This window comes from Acomys russatus, chromosome 1 (assembly GCF_903995435.1).
Source record: "Acomys russatus chromosome 1, mAcoRus1.1, whole genome shotgun sequence".
In the NCBI taxonomy this organism is placed as follows: domain Eukaryota; kingdom Metazoa; phylum Chordata; class Mammalia; order Rodentia; family Muridae; genus Acomys; species Acomys russatus.
The window spans coordinates 8,252,520-8,264,955 of record NC_067137.1 but is presented as its reverse complement, the minus strand read 5'-3'; the positions used below and the strand labels follow the sequence as shown (position 1 = coordinate 8,264,955).

At 53.8% G+C, this 12,436-nt stretch overlaps 1 long non-coding RNA gene across 1 annotated transcript; it reads right to left on the bottom strand.

The window, feature by feature from the left end:
* Nucleotides 1–3,102: 3,102 nt before the first annotated feature.
* LOC127195652 (uncharacterized) lies at nt 3,103–11,214 on the bottom strand. The gene is made up of 3 exons (XR_007831389.1): nt 10,875–11,214; nt 7,381–7,425; nt 3,103–3,181 (listed from the first exon to the last, which is right to left on the bottom strand). It is a non-coding gene; the product is annotated as an uncharacterized LOC127195652 (long non-coding RNA).
* Nucleotides 11,215–12,436: the final 1,222 nt, after the last annotated feature.

The following is a 12,436-nucleotide window of genomic DNA, read 5'->3' as shown; positions in this document are numbered from 1 at the left end:
AATGTGGTTTTTTGTTAATGGAAATTGTAACAAATCTTGACAGATGCAATATATAAGATGTGCCTCTCCCCCCCCTTAATTGTTAATTTTGCTGTGCTGAATACAGCTGATATGGCAGGTGATAATCACAGTGGATGCTATTTTATACAACGTAACCAAAAATATTTTAATAATATAAAAGCAATAGATAAATAAAAGGAATTATGCTTAATTTTGCTTCCCCGTGCCCGCAGTTTTTGTTGTTGTCGCTGTGGCTGCGGGTTTGCTTAACAGAAGAAACCACGAGTTGCAATACGCCCCTACTCTGCCCTTGGCTAATTCAGCAATCCGGTGCGCAGGGCCCGGCAGAATGCAAAATCGGGATGCAGAGTGGCTCAAATTCACCGCGTTTTGTTCAGTTTGTAAGCCCTTCCACTGTTTTCAGAATTCCAAAGATACCGTGGTATCTTACTGGGGGCGCTAGATTGTCCTGAGGCCGCTCTTTCGCCCCTGGGACCTTTCTACTCCGCCTTCTTGGGAAACTCGGTCCTGGAGACCAAGGAGCTGCCGAATCCTCTACGCACCCCCCTGCGCAGAAAATAAACACAATTGACACCACTGTTAGAATCTTTATTTAAAACAGTTTCCAAGGTTACAAATTGCAGTGCCTCGTATGCAACAGGTTCATCCGAAGCGGTATCATTACAGATTAACTATAATGTGTAGGATTAAAATAAAAACATAAGGGATTAGGTAAAATGGGAGATGCTTGAGAAATAACGGCCGAGCGCATCTCTACCGCAAGTCCGCAGAGGGAGCTTGCGAAGACCCTGGGCATCGGGTTGCTACAGCGCACAAAGCTGGACCCTGCTTCTGCGACCGGTCAGGGGCGGTGGTTCTGGAAGGACCAGAGAGGCTAAAGGCTGAGAGGTGAGCTTTCTGGGGCGCCAGGGAGGAGACAGTGGGATCCCGAAGATGGGAAAGGCCAAGGGCCAGGGGACTATACTAGTGGACACCGCAGGCAGGCCGGTAGTCTGGCTGGGGGCGCCAGGCAATGCGACGCCAGGCACCCGGTTCCATTGCCTTGTGAAGCCTTGTGCAAGCGGTGAGGAGGGGACAACGCACCTACAGGGAGTCACTGGGGTTGTACCTATGACTGACGTGCCAATAAAGGCCCAAGCCTCAAGGGATCCTACATGGAATCCTTCTGTCTATCCCAACCGCTGTCCCCACTCCTTGGCCGCGTCCAAAGCACGGCAGCCGCCAATCAAGCCACGTGCGCCGGTCTGAGCCCAGATCTTGGGCCTTTATAGCCTGCTGAGGCACTGAGCCATTCCCGGTCACCCTCACCCCCCTGGTCCATGTTCCTAGTGCCCTCTGGCCCCAGGAAGACCCTGGAGCCCTTCTGACCCCTCAGCTTCCTGCGGAACCAGAGCTCGCGGCGAGGCGGAGGTTAGACTGAGGCCTGAGCTGGACCACTGCCTGGGGCGGCTGACGCAGCCTCGAGGGCTATTTGTGCATTTGGGTGGCGGGCTCGGGGCTGGAAAAACAAACAGGGCCAGGGCTCAACGGCTTGAAGGCTCGCTGGGGGCTGGAAGGAAGTGTGCAGTGTGGCTAAGGAGGGAAACAAAGCCCGATCCCCCAGCCCGGTCACCCTGCAGTGACCCCAGACCCACCCCGCTGAGTCGCGGGGCTCCCGGGCATCTACTCTGAGCGGGCCCGCGCAGCTCCGCCAACTCACGACAGGTGCTCCGAGGGCTTCAGGCCACCGCTGCCACCGCCCGCCGCTGCTGGGTCATCTGCTCTCCCGCGTCCATGGAGACCCAGCGGGCTGCCTGGCCCAAAGGCGCGATGGCCAGAACAGCCAACACCAAAGCCTCACCCCACTATGGAACACCAACCGACTAAAGCTGAGAGGAAACCGTGTAGATACCCTCCATCAAAGAACTAGGCGACTCTGGGGTTCACTGCAGCCGCAGTAGTGGAAGCAGCCAGGGAAGAGGGGCGTGAACTCCCAGGTGGAAGAAAGTGGGCGAGCAACTTCACTGAGACTCCTGTTTGCAAGAAGAGTAGGGCCCTGGCTAAGGCGCCGGCGGGAAGGGGCTGTTGCAAACAGCTGTTCCTCATACATATTTCATTACACAATCAGATAATGCGTCCCACTACCTTCTCAATTATTCACAGATAAACATTTTCAAGACGTTTTGACATCTGTCTTGGTGCCTGCTATTAATTTAGTAATCACTGTAGTTAAAAATGTATGGGATTTTTCCGTCGGAGTACCTCCTTTCTGAGCGCAAGCCCCATGTTGGGCTGCGGCAGAGAGCCGGGGCCCTCGGGGAGTGAAGACGCCTTGGGAGGTGAGACGACGTCTCTAGAGCGGTGACACTGTTGTGGAAAGGATTAAAGGGGTATCTGGTTATTTTAATTATTGTTGAAGGTAATGACTGTCATATCACACGCGCTCACACACACACGTACTATCCTATGACAACTCAAGACCCACAAGGGTGATTAAGCCCTTTGCCCTGGGCAAGGGAAATGGTTTGCTTCGTCTAAGCAGCAAGAGTTTGTTGAGAAAGTGTGGACAAACTAACAGGAACACATACATGCATATGCACATATACAATGACATATGTGAGAGACTTTATCAAGGCACAATAACAAAAGCCTGACAATTATGCATGCTATCAAGAGGCCACAAACCTCTGAAGTTTTGCCCCTAATTCTGTGTCCTGGGCAGAAGGCACAAGAGTAAGAAATAAAAATAAATTATGTCCACTGAAGTATATGGAGCATTTGGGGTTATGAGAAAACAGTTGATTTTTTTCCTTGGGAAACAAATGTTACAACTGTCCCAGCTAAACCCACATAAACACTGTTTTTGTTTGTTTGTTTGTTTGTTTGTTTTTTTAATTAGAGTTTGAAAAATTCTTGTTAGATGGGAAAGTCAGGGCAAACATTCCCAGTTCTAAAATTCTGTGATTCGTTCGGAGGAAGGTCCTAAACTACCCAAAGGGGCAGAGAATACTCCAATGTAACCAGTTAATTTCTCTGTGCTCTGAACGTTAGCTAGAAGAGACAAAAGTTACGCTTTGGATCTGGAGATGAAGCGTCCTTACTCATTTCACTCTTTCGGTTGCAGTCTCTTCCTGAGGTGCATCAGCGGGTGATTCGAATTTGGAATAGAGAGAAAAGCAACCTGGAGAAAAACAGCTTTGGAAGGAACTGTCCTCCCAGTGAAGATTAAGATTACACGGGCTCTAAAGTGATTTTCGCAGTCTATTGTTCAAAACACAAACGAGAACAAACTCACTAAAATATCCAGGCACTAAGTGTGTCTTGGGAAAGTGAAAGAACTGCTCACAAAAAAGGAAGGAAATCTTTCCCTATCCATGCCCCTACATCTCTCCAGTGGGTAGCTACATCTGTTGCGATGTGCCCCGAGAGTGTTTGGGGGTTGCCTCTTTACAACACAAGCTCTCTTTTGCCCCCTTGGAGAGTGGTTATTGGACTTGTTGGGCCAGGAGCTAGCACTCACTCCCACTCCAATCCTCCCTCCTTTTCTCCTTCTTCCTTGGCATTCTTTTAAAGAAATGGTCCAAGACTCACCCTTACTACTTTCAGAGAGAGAGAGAGGCTCAAAAATGAGTTCAAGAGAACACATTGGGAAATTAGGTGAGGTGGGAAGGGCACCATTGCTATGAGAAGTCCCTACCTCTTCTATAGGGATCTGGGGTAGCCATTGTCTGGGACTCAACAGGCAAAGGAGGTGTCAGAGAAAACAACTCAGCACACTTAGTTAGGCCTAGCCCCAGAACCACTGTGGAAAGCCATGTTGAAAGACTCTCACCCAGGCCAGGACCCCAATCTCTGCCTAGAGTAGAGGGGCAGCCCTCTAGCCCACAAAAGGAAAATAAATAATGTAAATTTAAATAAAAACTTTAGCTTGGTCTAGCTCATTCCTTGCAGGTTTATTTGATGTCCACGGAGTTGGGGAGGGCTACAGTTTTGTCTTCAGTCTCAGAGCAGAAAAGCAAAAGGGGCAGGGAAGGGGGACGGGGACAAAGCAGGGCTTTTCCTATCTGGAAACATCCGTAGAACTGAATGTCCTGATTGGAAATTGATGCTCTCTTGTCGTCTGGTCTGGTGGAGGCCGTCTGTGCTGTCTGGGGCACAACCTCCCAGACAAAGGATGAAAAGATAACAACCAAGAGAAATAACTGAGTTAAAAAGAATCTCTCCTGTATTTCCCTCTTCTGGGTGTCTCTGACAGAGCAGGTAGGAGAGTCCAAGGCAGGCTCTGGGGAGGACCATTCCTTGTACCTTTCTTTCTTCAGAACATGGCCAGAAACTTTTCATCCAGGCTCAGAGAAGTTTCTTCCTCAAGGATCAGCGTACCTCTTGCAGGAAGTACTGCATTGTAGTTAGGCCCACTCCCCTGGGCTTCCTGTACATCTGTGTGCCTGTGTGGGGGGTCACTCCGTGTGGACACTGTCGCTTTTGTCTGCATCTGGCTACCTGGGTATGTATCCATGCATTGGATACATGCCTTGGACATGTCTTTATTCCTCCACTTCTGTTGTTAGGATTCCTCTAATTCTCCTAAGTGTGCTCTCGCACGCACCCACAATAGCTGTTCAAATACCTTCTGTGAATACCAGATGAGGGCGTGACCCCAGAGATCTGCGTTGGGGAGAAGAGGTGTATACAAGGGTAGGTTCCGACTCTGGGTGGGCTGTAAGATAGGTAAGCTTCCCAGGCCTAGTGACCTAGCTTTACCCCACACCTTCCTCTACCCTAGTAAAATAGCAATCTTGTACAAGAAGGGGCAACTCTCTTCCATCTCACAGTTTGGATTCGGGAAGGGTGCGATCAGCTTCTAGAACCTCCCCAGAAGACCTTAGCTCCCAATAGCCAAAACTAGAGGCAAAGGGGACTCTTTAGCTAGCATCCTGGCCACCTTTGTCCTCTGTCGCCTTGGGGCTCTGGAGTGAGCATAAGTCCTGTAGTTAACCTCAGAGAGCCTTTAAGTAAGCACCCTAAGCGTTAGGGGGCAAAACTCTCCTTCCTGGCATCCCTAGAGCAGCAACTAGCACGGCCCTTCCCTTCGGCCCCTCCTCTAGCCTTTACCCCAACTTTAAGCTCCTAGCAGGGGAGCCAAAGCTAGAGTCACTGCCCCCCCCCCCCCCCGCCCGCCCCTTAGGCACCTTGAGCCCAAGCCACTTTTCAGGGTCTTTAGAGAGACCCAGTGGCCTGGATAGCACAGGCAGAATACTGAAAACTGTTTCTAAACAACTCAAAGTGATGTACTCCTCCGCCGCCTGCCTACTTCTCTCCTCTGGCCTAGGCAGTTGGTGTTCTCACCCGCCTGCAAGACAGCAGGCGTGGGGAGAGCTCCAAGACGAGTGTGAGCACATGTGTACTCGTGCAATTGGACGTGGCGTCACGAAATCTTCTAGACCGTGTGTTTTGTTTTGTTCTTGATTGAAGATGACTTGCGACTAACTTCAGGTAGTGTATTCCTAAAGGACGGACTATCAGTCCGACTGTTGGCCTGTGAGTTTTTCCTATGTGTTTGTTCTCACTTGAGTGCAGCCCCCTCTCCCTCTCCGTCAAGCAGCCTTCCAGGCCCGGTGAAAGGGCCACGCCCCGGCCCTTGAGGTTTGTAGGGCTGAAGTTCTTGCAGGGTCAGAAGGGAAAAACCTACGTGGGAGGAGATCGTGATAACCATCCCATACCCCGGCATGGAGGAGTTCCAACCTCGGCACACAGGACGTTCGGACCTTACTACCTTGGCATCTCACTCCCGACCCAATCTGTGATCCGGATTGGCGGCGGCAGGGTGGGAGGGCTGCTGAGGGAGTTGGGTTGACACACCGTGGAGGTGGAGATGCAAAGAGGAAATAAAAAGAAGCAAGATTGGGTGAAGATGTGCAGATGGGTGAGAATGGGGTGGAGATGGAGCTGGGGTTGCATCACAGGGCACCAACTATTCGCCCTTCAATGGAGAGGTGCGTCTGGCTGCTCCCTTACTCCCCCCCCCCCAATAAAGCTAATGATGTAGTAATTTAGGAGGGATGAGGGGCTGGGCAAAGGAGGGAGGGGAAAGAAGGATGGGGGGGGGGGAAATGAGCGCCCCAAGAGCGAAAGCAAACAGCTAGCTGTAGAGGCGCTGCCGCAGTTCAAGCTTCCCAACAGGTTAGCTAGCCTAGGTTCCACCCGATATTTCGCAGTAAGGGGGGGGGGCGTTGAGATAGCTTGAGGAGGGGGAGAGCCTTCCTGTAGGACAGAGGGAGGGAGAGAAAGAGAGATAGGAGCTAGAGCGCGCGCGCGCAGAGCCCTTTGAAAGGACTTACACTTCCTAATGAATATTTATCCGCCGCTGCTCCGCTCTCCGGGCTTCTCTTACCTTTGCGCAGGTAAGATCCTCCCTGCTTCCCTACCCTGGCAGTGGTGGGGGTCATCCCGGCTCCCCCGACTCGAGCGCGGGTGGCCGATCTTTGGACCAGCCGGGTGAGGTGTAGGGTGTGGGGGTAAAGTGGCTTCACTGTGTACGATGGGTCCCTCACGACCAAGATAGAGTAGTGGGCCTGTGTGGGATGAGAGGGGGTAGCAGAGAGGGGGAGGGAGAGGGTGAGAGAGAGGGAGAGGGAGAGGGGAGAGGAGAGAGAGAGAGAGAGAGAGAGAGAGAGAGAGAGAGAGAGAGAGAGAGAGAGAGAGAGAGAGAGAGATTGTGCGCCCCCGAGCGCGCATCTGCTCTAGGCGCGCATTAAGGACATTTTCGGACTTTTCTCTCTTCTCTCTGACGCCCTGGAGCTCTTGCCTTTGCCGCCTTTCTTTGGTTCCCCCCATTCCCCTTTTGGCCTATTCCACCTCCTCCCTCACGCCGTCACTACCCTTGGTTGCAGAACCGCTCCTCAGCCCCGCTTTGTGCCCCTGGCGCACATCCCTTCAGGCGGGCTCTTGCGTCTCTCACAAAGAGGATAAGAGCTCCTTTTCCGCTGTAACCCCTACACCAAGATCGCTGGTCACGGGATTCCCCCGACCCCCTTCCTGCAGGTTCAGCTCTTGAGGTTCTGGCGTGCGCTCTGCCTCTCCTCCCTACCCCACCCCCTTGGGGCGCAGGGGCTCAGTTCAAGGAGCTGAATGTAATGATCCATTGATCACTGGGATTCCGGGGTTCCGGGTGGAAGTTCACAAGGGGTCTAACTAACCTGGAACTGCGAGCCAGAAAGCCACCCAGGGTAGGATGCTGGTACTCGCCACCCCCCCACCGGAGCCACCGCTGGCGGGAGGAGCCCAGCTAACTCGGACCCGCCTAGGGGAAAAGAGGGAGGGGAAAGAGACGGGGTCGGGGAGGAGCTGATGATTTACACAGAATTCTTTAAACAGACTTACCCAGCCACCTGTTGAGAATCAGTCTGGGGTCGACCAGCTCCGGATCTGTTCGAGGTGGACACACAAAAGCAAAACCCAAGTTCGGAAAATAAATTTCTTTAGCTATGCCAGACGCAGCCGGTTAGGCTAACAGCCCTGAGCTAGGGTCGCAAAGGCTGTAAGATCCAAGAGGGAGTGACTGAGAGAAGACCCACCACTCCTGCGTCCTCCGCTATCCCACGCCTCTTCAGTTCAGAGGCCTGGGACTCGGAGCTCGTGAAGCCGGCGCTCAGGGCTCAGCACCCTCAGTAGAGCTTAAGCCGGGGCAGGCCTTCTAAGCCCTGCTCAGAAGTCAAGAGCAGCAGCGCCGCCGCTCCTCGCAGCCTTTCACGCTGCAGCCGCTTCTTATTCTTGTGCCTCGGCCTCTCTGGGCGCCCCGGGACAAAGCCCCCAGAACCCGACCGCTCCCTTCCCGCTAAATCCCCTTCAGGGTCAGTGCGCTACCAGCACCGGGCCGCACGCCTCTCCCGCTAGCCGTGTGGCTCTTAAAGAGACCCACAGCCCTCCGCCCCGCGTGCTCCTCCGACCCCCGCCACCCCTCCCCTCTCCTCCGGATCTAGCCCCCCACGCCGACGCCTGAGGTCTCTACTGCCTTGACCCAGTCAGTGCCTACGGACTCCCAGCCCCCTCCTTTCGCCTCCTCCCCTGAGCAGCCGCTGCCGTCCCCCCCCCAACCCCCCCGCAACTGTATTCTACCCTCTCTTCTCTCCAAGAGCACCCACCCCTGACTTTTCAGCCTCTGTTTTTGCCCTTTGAATGGATCGTGACCTGGGCACTACCTAGAGTTTCTTCCTGAGCTTGGTTTAGGGGGTCTTGGAATGGAAGAGGGGCTGGGCATGGGAGTGAAGATGACTGGAAGGAGGGAAGGGGGAGGGGCTGTCAGATAGACTTAGATTCTGAGACTCTTCTGTCCCAGGGCCTACTGCCCTTCAGCAATAGTTGAAAGCTGGCATTGAACAGGGTCCCGCGGTTAGCAATCTCATTATGGCCAGTCAGTGTGTGGGGGGGGGCAGGGGTTGTGAGCATATGCAGATGAGCTTCCAGAAGGTTCTAGTGGGGAACAAGGAGTTCCCTGCCTGTCCGTCCCCCCACCCCCAGCCCAGTTATTTAAAGACTCAAGAGCTAGGTGCACAACAAGGGAGTGAAAGGGGACCTTGAATTCCAACTGTCTGGGAGAAAGGACAGTTGAGGAGACAGGACAGGGAGACATGTCAACTATTTCTGGGGAGTGAAGTACAATTTCTAACGATTTCTTATATTAACAAGTTAGCCATGTCCTTTGGTCCAAGAAGAGGGGGGAAGGGGTAGATGACTGTCATAGTGGATGGCTCTCTCCACTCCCCATTCTTCCAGAATTTCCCCCTCCCTTCTTCTTCTTCTTCTTCTTCTTCTTCTTCTTCTTCTTCTTCTTCTTCTTCTTCTTCTTCTTCAGATTTGTATTGGGCCCAGTCTTGCCCAAGGAGAATGACTTTCCCTGGGGTACCATCTTCAGGCCTCTCCAGGGTGAGAAAGGTGATTGAGGAGAGACCAGAGAGGGGACAGGGTGATGGCAAAGTCTAAACCTAAAGTCAGGCTGTGAAGCCCTGCTTCCATCAACGCCAACGGTCCCATCGTTTCACTCTTTAGGCTCCGTGGATGTGCGAGGAGTGGCGGTTTGGGTAGCTGAGCCTGCCCACCCTTTCTCAAATACGGGTCCAGGGTTCTAGTTGTAGGAAAGCTGATATGGGGCCTCCCGATGAGACGAGACCAAAGGAATTTGAGGAGGGGAGGTGGAAAGCTGACCCTCCCCTGGGTATCTGTCCTTCTGTCACTCTAACAGTAGCCCAGATGCACCTTTTAGGAACTAGTGTGGTTGATTGTTTTACAGCTGGCCCAGTGGGGGAAAGTTCTTGGTACACACGGATGAGCTAGATCCAAAGGCTGTAAAATCCACCTCCCTACTTCCCCAAGCATACAAGCATTGTAGCTCTCATCTGGCTCCTTTCTCCTTGGGCTATATCAGTGTGCAGCCAGCTAGATTGGGTTTGTGCCCACCCTCCTGGGCCTGGCGGTGGGAGGTGTTCAGGTCCGAGACAGAGCCAAACCTCTCTTGTTTAAGGATGTGGGGGGTGGAAGGGCCTTTAGCGGGCGGTGGGGCTCATTAGGCAGAGCGGGGTGCCGAGAGGTGCGCGCTGCCGGCCCCAGAGGCCTCCTTTGAGCCGTCGGGGCGGCTTCATTAAGCAGCGCTAACAAGGCGTACAAATGCCGGGCCCAGCAGCTTTCTTGCAGTGGTGGGGCCTTAGCAGGGCGCCAGGCTAATGAGGGTCACTCAAAGGGGCTGATCAAATATTCAAATTTCCCCTCACGCCGGGAACTTTTATGCACCGGGAAAGTTGAGGCAACTGAGCTGTGTTTACTGTCCTGAACGACAATCGCTTGAAGCCCGGGTCCCCAGAGACTAAGGAAAGGAGGGGAACTAAAGGGAGGGAGCAGTTGTTGGTCAAAGGAAAGTAATCGGGGGTCCTTGAAGGGCTTCGAGGCCTCTCCGCCCGAGTACTGCGCTCCCCTGCGCCCTCCCTGGCGGCCTGCGCCAAGCTCCTTCTATGGTAGCTTGTGGGGAGGCCCAGACCACCCGCTACCCAGCAACCGGCCTCTTCCGAAGTCTTAGAGCCCGGAAGAGGCGTTGCCCCCAGGACCAACCTTCCTGACCATTTGGGTCCCACTGCTTGGGGTTAAGCAAAGTGAACTGGGTGTAGCAATCTCAGGCCTTCTGGGGCACGCTCTCCTGCAGACCTGCGGAACCCTTGGCTTTACTGGTCGTCTAAAACACGCGGGAGTGGGGTTCCTGCAAAGTCCCCTGACTGGATTGAGAGTTTCCTCAGTGCTGGGGTTGAACTGGCGCTGTAAATAAACGCCCGGCAGAGCGTGATAGAACACTCTTCAGTTCAAATGCTCCCATAACCTCCCCCACCCAACCAACAGCACAAGCTGAACTCTGATCCTCTGATCCAGTAGCCCAGGGTTGAAGGGTGGCGGCAAATTTGTCTGAGCAAGTGACCTCTGTGGGTACCAAAGCCTGTCTCAGTCTGAGAGGCCAGATAGAAAGAGAGATCTAGAGGCCTTACAAGCTAATCCTCTCGGGTTTTGTGGCTCTGAGAGTCTCGGGGTGCAGGGAATCTTCGGCGTCCCACATACTCTCAAAGTGCCATTTCTAGCTCTCTTACTAAGACCCAGCCTAGACCAGGAAAGCAGACTGGGCCCTTTGCACCAGCCCCTCTCCCCTACGCCCCGAGCACGGCAATTTGGGGTGAAACTCCAGAGGTCTACAGCCCCCCGCCCCCAGCCCTCGGCAAATGCACACACCCAAACATTTTAGATCAAGATGCTGCAGAGCCTTAGCGGGGTCCAGTCCTACAGTAAGAGTCAGGGACCATCCGCCCCGCCTCCCAGCCCAGCTCTCAGGACTCTCAACTTACCTACCGGCTTCTGGAGGCAGCATAGTGCTTCCGGCCTGAGCTGGAGAGGCGTTAACAGTGTTGTGGCCAGGAGGTGGGCTCAGAGGGCGGCCCAGAGTCTTGCCCCTCTGAGAGGCTCTCCAACAGTCGGGGGCTGCAGAGGGCCCGGGCGGGATAGGGGCGCGCTCATAGCCGTGCGCCTTGCTTGCGTCTTCTTCCCGGTTTAGCGCTCACAAGGCGCGGCCGCCACCGAACTGCCAAGCCCCGCAGGCCCACGGGCGACCAGGCAGTTGGAGTGCTGGGCTGTTCCCGAGCAGCGTCTGTAATCCCTTTGCTTCAATTCTTCTTGAGTGGCGAGGGTTTTCGATTTCAGCGCTTTCGGCACAGCCTGCGGCACCTGCCCAGCCTCCCTCCAGGCCTGCCCCCCCCCCCACACTCTCGAAGCGGGGTGGGGGGGCTGCGGAGATTGGGAGGGACTGGCCGGGTTCACCCGCCCGCCTGGCGCCTGGGTCCCCGGCTCCGGGGGGGCGATGCAGTTTCGGGGTCACGAGCTGCTTTCAAAAAGTTGAACACAATATTCGGAAACCCACCCGTAGGAATTCTCCCCCCCCCCCCACACACGCGGCACAATACTCACTCCCCTCCCCTTTTTCGTTCCTTCCTCCTCCTCCCCCCCCCCCCGCTTCCTCCTCCTGCCCCTTCTCCCTCCCACCTTTCAGCCTATAATCCTTCCCCTACAAGAGAAAGGGGTCGGGAAGAAAGGATGAAGTGTCTGTTTTTGTGTCCCAACCTTTGGACTCTTTCTGGGTTCTCAAGGAGAGGCCGCCCAGAGCTTCGCAACTAAGCGGAAAGGGACTCCTACTCCTGAAGATGTGTGAAGAGAGAGACCGCCAATGTGGGCCTCGACGGACCCACCTTTTAGGGGAAACATTCTTCCGTTCAAATCAGCAGCTTTAGGTCTCGCAGCTGCCTACAGCGAAAGAGCCAGTATAGTCCCCTAGCCCAGCCCAAACCTTCACTGTCATCCTCAAAGCGGGTGAGCACTCCACGGCCCTTTAAAACCTGGCACAGGCGGTTCAAGGCCTAAGAAAGACCCGAGCTTGAGATTTAAGGCCTGCGACCATTTTAACTCCAGCCTCCAGTTAGGTTCACATTTAAATTCTCTCTCTCTCTCTCTCTCTCTCTCTCTCTCTCTCTCTCTCTTTTCACTTCTTCCTCATTGAGATCTCCAGAGTGGTGTGTACCCGGCGCCGCGCCCCCAGATCTGCATCGGAATGTAGAAAAGATCTTTAAAAAAAAAGTTTTGAATTCCTCAATGATTTTTCTTCTGGAAAGGCAGCTTAGGATAATTATTTCAGCTTTATTGAGGGCAGATTAGTTGAAGTCTGGGCGCTGAGTTTCAATACGCGTTGTACATGGGCCGACAATGTGGGCATTGTTGGCTACTGTGTGTGAATCCATTCAACATATACACTTTTTAACACCAAACCGAATCCTGTCTAAATATACACAGTGCGTAGGGAAAGATGTCTCTGACCCGGACAAATCTGCGTAAATCACACTTCCATAGCTACAGAAGCCTC